Source organism: Oncorhynchus kisutch, linkage group LG30 (genome assembly GCF_002021735.2).
Source record: "Oncorhynchus kisutch isolate 150728-3 linkage group LG30, Okis_V2, whole genome shotgun sequence".
NCBI classification, from domain to species: Eukaryota; Metazoa; Chordata; class Actinopteri; order Salmoniformes; family Salmonidae; genus Oncorhynchus; species Oncorhynchus kisutch.
The window spans coordinates 26463701-26478274 of record NC_034203.2 but is presented as its reverse complement, the minus strand read 5'-3'; the positions used below and the strand labels follow the sequence as shown (position 1 = coordinate 26478274).

At 42.9% G+C, this 14574-nt stretch overlaps 1 long non-coding RNA gene across 1 annotated transcript; it reads left to right on the top strand.

Annotated features, from left to right (window-relative positions):
• Positions 1-626: 626 nt before the first annotated feature.
• Positions 627-13805, top strand: LOC109874526 (uncharacterized). Its single transcript, XR_002252708.2, has 5 exons — positions 627-674; positions 1257-1304; positions 1394-1526; positions 12840-12947; positions 13248-13805. It is a non-coding gene; the product is annotated as an uncharacterized LOC109874526 (long non-coding RNA).
• The last annotated feature ends 769 nt before the right edge of the window (positions 13806-14574 follow it).

Genomic DNA, 14574 nt, shown 5'->3' with positions numbered 1-14574 from the left:
TGTTTGCAACAATTTAATCACGCTTTTTTTCCCGACGTTTACTGACACCGGCCATATTCAACGGGTGTTGAGCGTTTGTAAAATAATCAATTAATCTGTTCACTGGCACACTCAGACGAGTGTTCACCTGAAATCAGAGTAGCTGGCCAGACTGAATTTACGAACACACTGGTTACGTGCGTAGTGATGTCTTTTGTTAAGACATGTAGCTAGCTAGGTAAACAATGAACCATAATCCCAACTCATGACGCTACTACCCTGCATGAATCTGCAGGTAGCTAACTAACCAGGTTCAATGTTAGATAGCTAACATTAGGCTATAACTAGCAAAGCAAATGGCTCTGAGATACGAATAATAAGATCATACACATAATGTTAGCTAGCGAGCCAGCCAGCTAACGTTAGCTAGCTAACAGTACATTTTAACTTGAAATGAAACCACTTTACATCAAAATTAGAAAAGTGTAATATCTGAAAATATAGCTAGCTAGACTATCTTACCCATGTGCATCATGGATCGACATGTCTACCTGTCACAGATGCCATGGTTGCCCTTAGTTTGAAGATGTAATCCAGAGACCGGTGTCTTCTCCATCTCCTTAGCTATCATACTTGAATTCCAATGATTCTGAGGAGGAGAAGCAAGAAGGATCGGAGGACCAAGATGCAGCGTGGTAAGTGTTCATGATGATTTATTAAAAATGAACTGAACACTGAAATACAAAACAATAAACGATGTGATGAAAACCAAAACAGTACCGTGTGGCGATAAACACTCACACAGAAACAAACACCCACCAACCAACAGTGAAACCCAGGCTACCTAAGTATGATTCTCAATCAGATACAAAAAAACTAAACAGACTGCCCACCCCAACTCACGCCCTGACCATACTAAATAAAGACAAAATAAAGGAAATAAAGGTCCGAACGTGACACCTCTTTGATGATATATTGGCTATAGTGAATACATTTGTGAATAACTTGTGTGTTAAATAGCCAGATATACTATATGTCACAGCCTATAAGCCACAGACTTCATTCTGATTTACAGTTATGGATGCAATTTTAACATGACTTTAAATCAGCTCTCTTCCTCTTTCATTAAACATGATCTGTTAAGAGGTCATGGAGATTAATAAAACATTTGTTTGAGAGTTTCTTCTGATAGTTGAGATTAGATATTTTGATCATTGATCAAATAATTATACTCTCAAAGTGGTGTATATTTGACTATTCATTATGTTTTCATCTAGGATTCTACCAGGACAGCCCACACAAATACAGATATCTGAATTGGTTAGGTATGTATGATCTTACTGTCAAAATGGATCCATGTTGTGAAATGATTGTATTTTTGTGCATGTGTTAACGATGGTGACTTGTTTCTCAGGCCCAGAGTGTTGATGTTGGGCTTCCTGGGAGGAAGGGTGTACTCCTGCCCATACTGCCCCCTGCAGGGGCTCACAGACATGATACTGGTCCAGCACTGTGTCGGCAGCCACACAGGAGAGAATGCTCCAGCTGTGAGTGAGCCTATTCTAACTTTCACCTAACTTTCAAACATGAACCTCAATAGCAAGAGCTGCAACATGTCTTGAATAGTAATTAATGCTAGATATTATATCTATACTGAACAAAAATATAAATGCAACATGTAAATTGTTGGTCTCATGTTTCATGAGCTGAAATAAAAGATCCAGACATTTTTCATACTAACAAAAAGCGTATTTCTCTCAAATTCTGTGCGCAAATTTGTTTACATCCCTGTTAGTGAGTATTTCTCCTTTGCCAAGATAATCCATCCACCTGACAGGTGTGGCATAACAATAAGTTGACTAAACAGCCGGATCGATACACAGGTGCACCTTGTGCTGAGAACAATAAAAGGCCACTCTAAAATGTGCAGTTTTGTCACACAACATAATGTCACAGATGTCTCAAGTTGAGGGAGTGTGCAATTGGCATGCTGAGTGCAGGAATGTCCACCATAGCTGCTGCTAGAGAATTGAATGCTAATTTCTCTACTATGAGCCTCATCCAACATCATTTGAAAATTTGGCAGTACGTCCAACCGGCTTCACAACTGTAACCACACCAGCTCAGGACCTGCACTTAGGCTTCTGCACCTGTCGGATCATCTTAGACCAGACAGCTGAAGAAACTCTTTGCACAACCAAATAATTTCTGCACAAACTGTCAGGGAATCTCATCTGCATGGTCGTTGCCTCACCAGGGTCTTGACCTGACTGCCCTTCGGGGTAGTGACTGACTTCAGTGGGAAAATGCTCACTTTTAATGGCCACCGGTATACTGGAGAAGTATGCTCTTTACAGATGAATCCCTGTTTCAACTGTATCGAGGAGATGGCAGACAGCGTGTATGGTGTCGTGTCGGCGAGTGGTTTGCTGATGTCAACGTTGTGAACAGCGTTGTGCCCCATGGTGGCGGTGGGGTTATGGTATGGGCAGGCATAAGCTACGAATAACGAACACGATCACATTTTATCAATGGCAATTTGAACGCACAGAGATACCATGACGAGCTCCTTAGGCTCATTGTCATGCCATACATCCACCGCTATCACCTCATGTTTCATCATGATAATGCATGGTCCCATGTCGCAAGGATCTGTACACATTTCCTCGAAGCTGAAAATGTCCCAGTTCTTCCATGGCCTGCATACTCACCAGACATGTCACCCATTGAAAATGTTTCGGTTCCTACGACAGCGTGTTTCAGTTCCTGACAATATCCAGCAACTTCTCACAGCCATTAAAGAGAAGTGGGACCACATTCCACAGGCCACAATCAACAGCCTGATCAACTCTATGCGAAGGAGATGTGTTGCGCTGCATAAGGCAAATGGTGGCCACACCAGATACTGACTGGTTTTCTGATCCACGCCTTACCTTTTTCTTTTAAGGTATCTGTTCTCTCAATTCTCTCATGATTGTAGACCAAGGTAAACCCAATTGACGCCTACAAGAGGAAGTTGACCTCCACAGCATATCTGTATTCCCAGTCATGTGAAATCCATATTTTAGTGCCTGTTAGTTTTTTACTCTGTTTGTCAGAGAACTAGTTAAAGCTCAAACCAAGTTTATTCACCAAATGGGTCAAACAGCTGAAAAGACAGACATGTTTCCACCAGCCCAAGTATTTATAGCCTCCTTTAGGCGAAGTCTCCTCCTTGCACCTCTAAACGCTACATCTTTGTTGCTAGACAGGAAGTTAAGTGATGTGTGTAATAAAACTGTTCCTTCTCCGTTCACCTAACCTGACCTGACCCCGGCCCACCTTCGCTGTTGCGCCTTCTTCCTCAAAGTCTGTGTGGGTGGACCATTTCAGTTTGTCAGTGGTGTACGCCAAGGAACTTAACTTCCCACCTTCTCCACTGCTGTCCTGTCAATGTGTAATGAATAGCATTCTTACATACAGTGGCTTGCGAATGTATTCACCCCCTTGGCATTTTTCCTATTTTGTTGCCTTACATCCTGGAATTAAAATATATATTTTTTGTGGTTTTTATTGTGAAACAAGAAACAAGACAAAAAAAACAGAACTTGAACGTGCATAACTAGTGATGGGATGAAATGTGATTTTAGCTTCTAAAATGTGAGATTTGGGTTTTCATAAGGTAGGGCTCTGCTCAATCAGTGGCCCGCCCCTGTGAAGGGACATGGGCTATAAAACTTTTCAAACACGCCTCCTCTCCCTTCCTATATAAAGCCCTTGATGACAATGTAACCTCCTGTTCCGAGGACGTGAGCACGACGGTCCGATGTCAGAATGGTTCAGATAATAACTACAGAACGAAGCCAACATCAGCGTGAGCTTTGGTTGCGAATGGTATGAACGTTGAACTCTTATTACTACAGAAGTGATACCTCCTAGCCGTTGAGTTAGCAACAGCCGCTGCAAACGAGGGTTAGGACGGAACAGACAGAGGATCCCGTCTACCACACAACGATGTTACTACAACATATTCAATTTACCAGCAGAGACGTTCTTCAAAGGACTCTGTTGGGCAACACGGCCTTCCATCTACCACCAACCTACCGAAGCGCAGCTCAGAGTAAATATTTATTGCATTTTCTTTTCCAAATGGGCAGTAATTTAGAATGCATAAGATACTGTATTTATGATAGCACAGCTTCGCCCTTTGTTCCTCAGTCTTCCCGCTCTTTCACTCAAACCCAGCCCCTTTTCTTTTGTGTAACCAGCTGTCATATCTGTTCCGCCCGCTAGGGACCTTTTCCTTTGACGTAATTTGTAATCAAGTCATGATTTAAATATGTGTAATTAGTTAGGTATTTAGTAAATAAATAATTAAACCCAATTTTGTATTCAACTTGTTAACCAGGGTTCGTGCAGATAACCAAGAATTTACAACTTTCAGATGAGACTGAATTAAGATGACGATTAATATTGACTGCTATTGATGTAAAATATTACTAGGTCTTTAAGAGTTTATTCGAAAGATAACAGCTCTATAAATATTATTTTGTGGTGCCCGACTCTCTAGTTAATTACATTTACATGATTAGCTCTATCAGGTAATATTAATTACGGAGAAATTATTTTATAGAATAGCATGTCATATCACTTAATCCGGCATAGCCAAAGACACGACAATACTTTGCAGAGCCACCTTTTGCAGCAATTACAGCAGCAAGACTCTTGGGGTATGTCTCTATCAGCTTGGCACATCAAGCCACTTGGATTTTTGCCCATTCTTCAAGGCAAAACTGCTCCAGCTCCTTCAAGTTGGATGGGTTCCGCTGGTCTACAGCAATCTTTAAGTCATACCACAGATTCTCAATTGGATTGGGGTCTGGGCTTCGACTAGGCCATTCCAAGTGACTTATATTTTTCCCCTTAAACCACTCAAGTGTTTCTTTAGCAGTATGCTTAGGCTCAGTCTCGAATCTCTGGGAGACTGAAACAGATTTCCCTCAATTTCCCTGTATTCAGCGCCATCCACCATTCCTTCAATTCTGACCAGTTTCCCAGTCTCGCTGATGAAAAACATCCCCACAGCATGATGCTGTCACCACCATGCTTCACTGTGAGGATGGAGTTATCGGGATGATGAGAGGTGTTGGGTTTGTGCCTGACATAGCGTTTTCACTGATGGCCAAAAAGCTCAATTTTGGCCACATGCCTTTTGGCATACACCAAATGTGTTTGCTTATTTTTTTTAAGGAAGGGCTTTTTCTGGTCACTCTTCTGTAAAGCCCAGCTCTGTGGAGTGTATGGCTTAAAGTGGTCCTATGGACAGATACTCCAATCTCCGCTGTGGAGCTTTGCAGCTCCTTCAGGGTTATCTTTGGTCTCTTTGTTGCCTCTCTGATTAATGCCCTCCTTGCCTGGTCTGTGAGTTTTAGTGGGCGGCCCTCTCTTGGCAGGTTTGTTGTGGTGCCATATTGTTTAAAACGTTTTATAATGGATTTAATGGTGCTCTGTGGGATGTTCAAAGTTTGATATTTTTTTATATAACCCAACCCTGATCTGTACTTCTCCAGAACTTTGTCTCTGACCTTTTGGAGAGCTCCTTGGTCTTGATGGTGCCGCTTGCTTGGTGGTGCCCCTTGCTTAGTGGTGTTGCAGACTTTGAGGCCTTTCAGATCAGGTGTGTATATATACTGAGATCATGTGACACTTAGATTGAACACAGGTGGACTTCATTTAACTAATTATGTGACTTCTGAAGGTAATTGGTTGCACCAGATCTTACTTAGGGGCTTCATAGCAAAGGGGGTGAATACATATGCACGTACCACTAACTTAAATTTAATTTTAAAAATTTCACTTCACCAATTTGGACTATTTTGTGTATGGGGAAAAAGAAACAACTCCAAGGGGGATGAATAATTTTGCAAGGCACTGTAGGCATTCCTCTTGTGCAGATGGGATAGGGCAGTGTGATGGCGATTGCATCGTCTGTGGACCTATTGGGGCAGTTAGCAAATTGAAGTGGGTATAGGGTGACAGGTAAGGATATGATCCTTGACTATCCCTCTGGAACTTTCATTACGCACACCTGTTCCCTATTCCCACTGATTAGTACCTGTATAAGTGTGCCTTTTGGTTTCCATCGGGCTGTCCATAATTGTTACAATGTCCGTTGCTGCGTTTGAGTACCTGTGCTGTGTATTTTGGCTTTCGTGCAATTGTGGATTGCGCAGATGATTACGGGTCTTGTCCCGTGAGTTACTCAATGTGCGCATGTGTTATTTATTCGAGGTACCCCTCGCTCTTTTGTTTTGGATTCCTACCCTGTGTGTTATGTGTTTTTTTTGTTTTCGTCCCCGTGCCTTTTACAGTGCCTTGCGAAAGTATTCGGCCCCCTTGAACTTTGCAACCTTTTGCCACATTTCAGGCTTCAAACATAAAGATATAAAACTGTATTTTTTGTGAAGAATCAACAACAAGTGGGACACAATCATGAAGTGGAACGACATTTATTGGATATTTCAAACTTTTTTAACAAATCAAAAACTGAAAAATTGGGCGTGCAAAATTATTCAGCCCCTTTACTTACAGTGCAGAAAACTCTCTCCAGAAGTTCAGTGAGGATCTCTGAATGATCCAATGTTGACCTAAATGACTAATGATGATAAATACAATCCACCTGTGTGTAATCAAGTCTCCGTATAAATGCACCTGCACTGTGATAGTCTCAGAGGTCCATTAAAAGCACAGAGAGCATCATGAAGAACAAGGAACACACCAGGCAGGTCCGAGATACTGTTGTGAAGAAGTTTAAAGCCGGATTTGGATACAAAAAGATTTCCCAAGCTTTAAACATCCCAAGGAGCACTGTGCAAGCGATAATATTGAAATGGAAGGAGTATCAGACCACTGCAAATCTACCAAGTCCTGGCCGTCCCTCTAAACTTTCAGCTCATACAAGGAGAAGACTAATCAGAGATGCAGCCAAGAGGCCCATGACACTCTGGATGAACTGCAGAGATCTACAGCTGAGGTGGGAGACTCTGTCCATAGGACAACAATCAGTCGTATATTGCACAAATCTGGTCTTTATGGAAGAGTGGCAAAGAAGAAAGCCATTTCTTAAAGATATCCATAAAAAGTGTTGTTTAAAGTTTACCACAAGCCACCTGGGAGACACACCAAACATGTGGAAGAAGGTGCTCTGGTCAGATGAAACCAAAATTGAACGTTTTGGCAACAATGCAAAACGTTATGTTTGGTGTAAAAGCAACACAGCTCATCACCCTGAACACACCATCCCCACTGTCAAACATGGTGGTGGCAGCATCATGGTTTGGGCCTGCTTTTCTTCAGCAGGGACAGGGAAGATGGTTAAAATTGATGGGAAGATGGATGGAGCCAAATACAGGACCATTCTGGAAGAAAACCTGATGGAGTCTGCAAAAGACCTGAGACTGGGACGGAGATTTGTCTTCCAACAAGACAATGATCCAAAACATAAAGCAAAATCTACAATGGAATGGTTAAAAATAAACATATCCAGGTGTTAGAATGGCCAAGTCAAAGTCCAGACCTGAATCCAATCGAGAATCTGTGGAAAGAACTGAAAACTGCTGTTCACAAATGCTCTCCATCCAACCTCACTGAACTCGAGCTGTTTTGCAAGGAGGAATGGGAAAAAATTCAGTCTCTCGATGTGCAAAACTGATAGAGACATACCCCAAGCGACCTACAGCTGTAATCGCAGCAAAAGGTGGCGCTACAAAGTATTAACTTAAGGGGGCTGAATAATTTTGCACGCCCAATTTTTCAGTTTTTGATTTGTTAAAAAAGTTTGAAATATCCAATAAATGTCGTTCCACTTCATGATTGTGTCCCACTTGTTGATTCTTCACAAAAAAATACAGTTTTATATCTTTATGTTTGAAATGTGGCAAAAGGTCGCAAAGTTCAAGGGGGCCGAATACTTTCGCAAGGCACTGTACATGGCCTTAATTTGGGCTTAATAAAAAACCTTAGGCGCATGAATGCGTAATGTCTCCCGAATTTCTTCATACCAACATGACAAATAGTCTCTCAAGGCAGTTATTTTGTTCAGTTACCTTTGCATTCTTGTGTACAGGAACAATAGTGGCCATCTTGAAACATGTGGAGCTTGAATTTTTCCGTAAACACACCAGCCAGCTGGTCTGCGCATGCTCTGAGGACGCGGCTACGAATGCCGTCTGGGCCGGCAGCCTTGCTAGGATTAACACGTTTAAATGTCTTACATCGGCCATGGAGGAGGAGAGCCCACAGTCCTTAGTAGCTGGCCATGGAGGAGGAGAGCCCACAGTCCTTAGTAGCTGGCCTCGTCAGTGGTGGTCCTTTTGTAGTCCGTGATTGTCTGTAGACCCTGCCACATATGTCTCATGTCTGAGCTGAATTGCGACTCCACTTTGTCTCGGTATTGATGTTTTGCCTGTTTGATTTCTTTACGGAGGGAATAGGAGGAATACACTGTTTGTATTCTGCCATATTCCCCATCACCTTGCCATGGTTAAATGCGGTACTTCGTGCTTTCAGTTTTGCGTGAATGCTGCCATCTATCCACTGTTGCTCGTTAGAGTAGGTTTTAATAGTCACAATGGGTACAACATCTCCTATACACTTCTTGGTAAACTCGGTGAATAGTGTACACGTCCATATTATTCCCAGAAGCTACCCGGAACATATTCCAGTCAGCGTGATCAAAACAATCTTGAAGCGTGGATTCTGATTGGTCAGACCAGCGTTGAATAGTCCTTAGCAAGGGCGCTTCCTGTTTTAGTTTCTGCCTATAGGAAGGGAGGAGCAAAATGGAGTCTTGGTCAGATTTGCCAAAAGGAGGGCAGGGGAGGGCCTTGTATGCATCCCGGAAAATAAAATAAGAATGGTCCAGTGTTTTTCCAGCACGAGTGCTACAGTCAATATGCTGAAAGAATTTAGGTACCCTTTTCCTCAAAATTTGCTTTGTTAAAATCCCCAGCTACAATAAATGCAGCCTCAAGATAAATGGTTTCCAGTTTGCATAAAGTCCAGTGAAGTTCCTTGAGGGATGTCGTGGTATCAGCTTGAGGGGGGATATACACGGCTGTGACAATAACCGAAGAGAATTCTCTTGGGAGATAATACATTCGGCATATGATTGCCAGGAATTCTAAGTCAGCTGAACAAAACGACTTGAGTTCTTGCATGTTCTTACAATTACACCATGAGTCATTAACCATGAAGCATACACTCCCCGCCCTTCTTCTTCCCAGAGAGATATTTATTCCTGTCAGCGCGATGCACTGAGAATGTAGGTGACTGTACAGACTGACAGTATATCCCGAGAGAGCCATGTTTCCGTGAAACAGAGTATTTTACAATCCCCGATGTCTCTCTGGAAAGCAGCCCTTGCCCCGATCTCGTCAACTTTGTTATCTATGTACTGGACATTAGCGAGTAATATACTCAGAAGCGATGGGTGGTGTGTGCACATCCTAAGTCTGACTAGAAGACCGCTCTGACTCCCTCTTCTCCGGCGATGTTGTTTTGGGTCGGCCTCTGGAATCAGTTCAAATGCCCTAGGTGGTGCAGACAAAGGATCCACTTCGGGAAAGTCGTATTCATGGTCGCAGTGTTGGTAAGTTGACGCCGCTCTGATATCCTATAACTCTTCCCGGCTGTGTGTAATAACACATACGATTGGGTTGAGGTCAGCTAATCACTCTCCTTCTTGGTCAAATAGCCCATACACAGCTTGGAGGTGTTTTGGGTTATTGTCCTGTTGAAAAACAAATGATAGTCCCACTAAGCGCAAACCAAATGGGATAGCGTATCGCTGCAGAATGCTGTGGTAGCCATGCTGGTTAAGTGTAACTTGAATTCTAAATAAATCACTGACAGTGTCACCAGCAAAGCACCCCCACAGCATCACACCTCCTCTTCCATGCTTCATGGTGGGAACCACACATGCAGAGAACATCCGTTCACCTACTCTACGTCTCACAAAGACACGGTGGTTCGAACCAAAAATCTCAAATTTGGTCTCATCAGACCAAAAGACAGATTTCCACCGGTCTAATGTTCATTGCTTGTGTTTCTCGGCCCAAGCATGTCTCTTCTTATTATTGGTGTCCTTTAGTAGTGCTTTCTTTGCATCAATTCGACCATGAAGGCCTGGACAGTTGATGTTGAGATGTGTCTGTTACTTGAACTCTGAAGCACTTATTTTGGCTGCAATCTGAGGTGCAGTTAAATGTTGATTTCTGAGGCTGGTAACTCTAATGAACTTATCCTCTGCAGTAGATGTAACTCTGGGTCTTCCTTTCCTGTGGCGGTCCTTATGAGAGCCAGTTTCATCATAGCGCTTGATGGTTTTTGCGACTGCGTTTGAAGAAACTTTCAAAGTCCTTTTCCACATTCCACATCAAATTTTCCACATTGACTGAACTTCATGTCTTAAATTAATTATCAACTGTCGTTTCTCTTTGCTTATTTGAGCTGTTCTTGCCATAATATGGACAAATAGGGCTATTTTCTGTATAACACCCCTAACTTGTCACAACACAAATGATTGGCTCACATGCATTAAAAAGGGAAGAAATTCCACAAATTAACTTTTAACAAGTCACACCTGTTAATTTAAATGCATTTCAGGTGACTACCTCAAAGCTGGTTGAGAGAATGCCAAGAGTGTGCAAAACTGTCAAGGCAAAGGGTGGCTACTTTGAAGAATCTCAAATGTAAAATACACTGCTCAAAAAAATAAAGGGAACACTAAAATAATACATCCTAGATCTGAATGAATGAAATATTCTTATTAAATACGTTTTTCCTTACATAGTTGAATGTGCTGACAACAAAATCACACAAAAATTATCAATAGAATTTATCAACCCATGGAGGTCTGGATTTAGTCACACTCAATATTAAAGTGGAAAACCACACTACAGGCTGATCCAACTTTGATGTAATGTCCTTAAAACAAGTCAAAATGAGGCTCGGTAGTGTGTGTGGCCTCCACGTGCCTGTATGACCTTGCTACATCGCCTGGGCATGCTCCTGATGAGGTGGCGGATGGTCTCCTGAGGGATCTCCTCCCAGACCTGGACTAAAGCATCCGCCAACTCCTGGACAGTCTGTGGTGCAACGTGACGTTGGTGGATGGAGCGAGACATGATGTCCCAGATGTGCTCAATTGGATTCAGGTCTGGGGAACGGGCGGGCCAGTCCATAGCATCAATGCCTTCCTCTTGCAGGAACTGCTGACACACTCCAGCCACATGAGGTCTAGCATTGTCTTGCATTAGGAGGAACCCAGGGCCAACCACACCAGCATATGATCTCACAAGGGGTCTGAGGATCTCATCTCGGTACCTAATGGCAGTCAGGCTACCTCTGGCGAGCACATGGAGGGCTGGGCGGCCCCCAAAGAAATGCCACCCCACACCATGACTGACCCACCGCCAAACCGGTCATGCTGGAGGATGTTTCAGGCAGCAGAACGTTCTCCACGGCGTCTCCAGACTGTCACATGTGCTCAGTGTGTACCTGCTTTCATCTGTGAAGAGCACAGGGCGCCAATGGCGAATTTGCCAATCTTGGTGTTCTCTGGCAAATGCCAAACGTCCTACACGGTGTTGGGCTGTAAGGACAACCCCCACCTGTGGATGTCGGGCCCTCATACCACCGTCATGGAGTCTGTTTCTGACCATTTGAGCAGACACATGCACATTTGTGGCCTGCTGGAGGTCATTTTGCAGGGCTCTGGCAGTTCTCCTCCTGCTCCTCCTTGCACAAAGGCGGAGGTAGCGGTCCTGCTGCTGGGTTGTTGCCCTCCTACGGCCTCCTCCACGTCTCCTGATGTACTGGCCTGTCTCCTGGTAGTACCTCCATGCCCTGGACACTACGCTGACAGACACAGCAAACCTTCTTGCCACATCTCGCATTGATGTGCCATCCTGGATGACCTGAGCCACTTGTGTTGGTTGTAGACTCCGTCTCATGCTACCACTAGAGTGAAAGCACCTGCAGCATTGAAAAGTAACCAAAACATCAGCCAGGAAGCATAGGAACTGAGAAGTGGTCTGTGGTCACCACCTGCAGAACCAGTCCTTTATTGGGGGTGTCTTGCTAAATGCCTATAATTTCCACCTGTTGTCTATTCCATTTTGCACAACAGCATGTGACATTTATTGTCAATCAGTGTTGCTTCCTAAGTGGACAGTTTGATTTCACAGAAGTGTGATTGACTTGGAGTTACATTGTGTTGTTTAAGTGTTCCCTTTATTTTTTTGAGCAGTGTATATTTTTGATTTGTTTAACACTTTTATGGTTACTACATGATTCCATGTGTTATTTCATAGTTTTGATGTCTTCACTATTATTCTACAATGTAGAAAATAGTAAAATACAGAAAAACCCTTGAGTTTGCGTGTACCTTCCTCATGCATGTAAATATTAACTTCTAGTATAGCAAGTTTTTCAAACTAGAACCCAACAGGCCTCATTATGTATTTAAAATGTATTTAAACTTTTACTCAACTAGGCAAGTCACCCTCCCCTAACCCGGATGGCGCTGGGCCAAATGTGCTCCTCCCTATGGGACTCCTGATGATGGCCAGCTGTGATACAGCCTGGGATCGTACCAGGATCTGTAGTGACATCTCGAGCACTGAGATGCAGTGTCTTAGACTGCTGCGCCACTCGGGAGTCAATTTACTGATTTCCTTATATGAACTGTACAGTAACTCGTGAAAATCAAATTGTCGCATGTTGCGTTTTTATATTTTTGTTCAGTGTAAAAATAATTGGGATGTGCATTAGGATGTGCTGTTTGTTCTGTTTGGGAACTCACCCCCTCTCTCCTCTAGGTGTGTCCCATCTGTGCTGCCACTGTTTGAGGCAGTGCTAGTTACTGCAGCCGAAACCTCATCGGTCACCTGGCTATCAGGCATTATTTCAGCTATGACACCTACATGGTGAGTGTCTCAAAATGGATCACGATTTCCAAGAAATGATTCCTAGAAATACTTCAGAGGAAAACATTGTCCTGTTCTTGACAGCACTGTACTCAATGCATATTAAATTCCAACAGGCGGACTTTGCATTATTCTAACATACAGTACATACCATCATGTCTACTCTAGATGGTAGCCTAGAACACAATAGCTAATTTCCCTTCTAATTGTTGTGTCGTGTATTTTGTACATACCATAAACAAAGATGGTTCATGTTTGTTGATGTCCTACTTTTTACGGAATCCTCCTGTATGTTCCCAGAATGTAGGGGAGGACGATTACACCCAACTCTGCCTTGCCATTCAGCAGTCACTGCGACAAGGCACCGGCATCACAGAGTGACAACAAGGCCCTAAGAGAGCTACACATTATGTTCCAACACAATACATACCTCTTCAACCGTTCCTTGCCACATCAATGATGTCTATGATGTTACTTATTGTGTGTGTATCCTGTTTCTTTTCTCTCCTTCTCCCCTCACAGGTGGCAACTACATAGGCAACTACATGTCACTTTGTCCCCACCTGTGAGTTTTGTTATGGTGTTTGACTGTTTGTTTGATGGTGGGAAAAGGGGGTACCAAGACAAGTTGCCTATGGGCCTACATTACCCGTAGGAATACTTTGTCTAAATACCCTAGTTCGAACTGGGCGGACCACCCGCTGTATTTTTGGTTAGTTAGTTAGCTGTATTGAAGTAGGCTAGTCTAGTTTAGGGGTGTATTTGGATATTTGTTTCTTTCCTTGGGTCCAGCTCAGCCCCTTTTCCTGCCCCCCTTTGCCGTGTGTTTAAAAATAAACCCTGAGTGTTTGACGGTAATTTAGTTGTCTGTGTTTTTTCGTTCTCACTGTTACTTTGTCATTATTATATGTTACGGGTCTCGTTACCCCCCCCCCCCCCCCCCCCCAGACTGCCTGGCCAAAGGGATTCGTAACAGTGTCGTATGTTCCTGGAAAGCAATTGCATATCCCTTCTGCGAGTTATTTCTCTGTATTCCATTTTCATTCCACTTTCACACAATGTGTCCATTACAGTAGGTCTAGTCCTTGGTGGGTTCTTCAAGTTAAAGTGTACTATAGAGTGTGTGATTATTTACAGTTAGTCAGGCAGATCTATGTAAAGGTTCTACGCATGAAATCATGTTCACAGACAAGTTTTGCTGTGGGGCATCCAATGCTCATAGAACATGGATCTGTACCGAGTGTACAAAACATTAGGAACACCTCTTTCCATGACCCAGACTGACCAGGTGAGTACAGGTGAAAGCTATGAACCCTTATTTCACCTGTTATATCCACTTGAATCCGTGTAGATGATTTGATTAGGATCTCTTGTAGTTATAATTTGGACTAGTCCTTAAACATTAAAATACAATTTATAATATGATCACATTTTCACATATAAAACACATATAAAACAGACAAAATATTGACCAGATAAATACTCTAATAGAACGATTCCTTCATCTACCATAGTATAACACAACCTTACAGTTTATTGTAATTAAATGGTTCTAAAGTATTAAGAGGAGGAAGGGAAGCGCTACTAAGGTACACAATAGTACATTTTGGTAGACAGAAGGTGCTAT